We start from the raw sequence: 2,463 nt of genomic DNA on the forward strand, positions 1-2,463 counted from the left end.
CTCTACTTCAATCGGATTTACGTCAATAGGTTCTTCTAAAGGTGCTTCTTCTACTCGATGTTCTCTTTGTGCTCTTTGGTACCAAGGATTAGTAAATAACCACGAATATGCTCCAAAAGTGTCCTCTTCCACGGGGGTTGATTCACCGTGTTGTGGAGAACTAAACATAAACCTTCGCACTACACACACAAGTTAGAACTTCCACTTACTTATCAAAACAAAGAGAAGAGAAATAACTAACATGCAATTTAACAATCAAGCCTTTAGCTATGTTGACCCTCCCCGGCAACGGCGCCAAAATTTGATAACGCAAAACTAGGTGTCGTAAAATACTAGAATTAGCCTATCAAATTAACAATTTATAAACCAAACTCAACTCTACACTATGCTATTAAGGATAGTAGTAAAGGGAAGTAAGGGTCGAACCCAAGAGAAGGGATTTAAGACTAAAAACTTGAATTGTAAACTATTGACTACTAAGTAGGTCTCTACTACTAATTAAGATCCTAATGACAATTTAAACTTAACAAAAGGCACTAATCACAAACAATGGGTATTAACAAAGATCAACTAGTAGGAAACATAGATGAAAAAGGATTGGTTTTGGGAAACAAACATGGAAATATGAGTAAAGATTGGAGATCTTCCTATTGAGACAATTCCACAAACAACTAGTTTGCAAGATTCAATATTAAGGGGAATACTTGATGTAATTCTCTCTTAGTAACCCAACAATGGTAAAGCTTAACTCTTTTTACTCTCTCACAATTATCTACCCAATACTATCACCTCAAGATGTTGATACATGTAAATTAAACCATCTACGCATACCCTTCAAGCTTAAGCAACAAATCATTAAACCATGAAAAGAGACTAAGCATGAGCATTAAGAATTTACCAAAAGATGAAGCTAGGATCAATTCCTCATAAGATTAAACCATACAAATGAGCAAAAGACATGAACTTTCCTATTTGTTGTATGAATCCTTTAAACCAAATCAACAAACAACAAACTTGCTTCAACAATCCCAACTAAATTAAACCATTTCCTTAGGATTTGCACTATTCAAGTAAATAACATGCAAGGATGGCCAACCCAAACATTCAATTACTCAACATAAGAAATTAAGTACAAGAAAAGAGCATTAGATAAATTAAGAGAGGTTTAAGAGTCTTACAATACCAAAGTTGGATACTTTGATCAAATTACATCAAGAAAAGGGAAGATTAGCCTTCCATCTTCTTAGAAAAACCCAAGAAATGAAGAAATATTAACATCCAAAGCTAAAAGATTACAACTTTCACCCAAAATAAAGTGTTCTTCCTACTACAAGTTTCTAGAGATTATTCAATAATTAGATGATAACTAGGCCTTCAAAATGAGGAGTATTTATAGGGCTGCACGAAGTTCTAGGGTAATACGGGAATTTGGGCTTCCATTTAAGCCAACGGGCTAAACAAAAGTCACGAGTACAGCACATCGGCAGACTACCGGCTGTCGTGGCAGACTGCCGGATGGATGGCAGACTGCCGTGGCAGACTGCTGTGGCTGGTGGCAGTCTGCTAAAGTGCCTGAATGCGAATTGTTTCTTCACTTCCTCAACATGAGTTCACCACTACTTGACCTTCATGCTTCCTAACAAGGAATGTTGGCTCCGCAACTGGTTCATATAGGGTCGTCTCCGCGTGATTGCTTGTCTACTAGTGTGGCTCGAGGCTTGCGCTTGGGATTTCGGGTTCTCTCCTCATACGAAGCTCCACACATGAATCAAAATGCATTAGTTGTGACAATCATCGGGACGGGAAGATTAACTCTTTATTCCGACAAAATGACCCTTAATTAAAACATACTTGGACTAAAAAGGCCCTAGTGACTCGACACTTTTTGACTCTATCACACATCTAAAAAACACTAAAAATAAATGTAGTAGTTTAGAAGCCCAATCCCAACATTAATCTACAAAATCCTAATAACCCTCATTCTCTCACCCTAATCGTCTAACCATAAACCCTAAATGGAAAATCACCTCCTCTCAACTCTCATTTACAACACCTTACCTTTTTCATTCATCTTCCTCATGAAATACAATGTAGGGATTGTGTTCATACACATGTAATCACAAAATGAAATCAAATTTTAATATTTTCGATAGATAATTGTCAAAAAATTATTGTTATTTTGTTGTCCTCTCTTCTATTTTTACGTATTCAATAATCTTTTAAATTTTCTATTCAACAATGTAGCTAACTTTTATTTAATTTCAATGTTAGTGTTGCACCAAATATAATGTTTAAAGCTTTTCAATCTTTTAATTGTATGTTCATAGTTCATACTGATTATACTCCTAATATTTTGAGCATTTTTTTTCGTGACCAATTATTTTTTCAATTTTTTTAAGATTAAATTAAATAAGAAAATGTTGAAATAATTTATTTTTTTGTGAGGTTTTTTATTTATTCAAT

This window comes from Silene latifolia, chromosome 11 (assembly GCF_048544455.1).
Source record: "Silene latifolia isolate original U9 population chromosome 11, ASM4854445v1, whole genome shotgun sequence".
NCBI classification, from domain to species: domain Eukaryota; kingdom Viridiplantae; phylum Streptophyta; class Magnoliopsida; order Caryophyllales; family Caryophyllaceae; genus Silene; species Silene latifolia.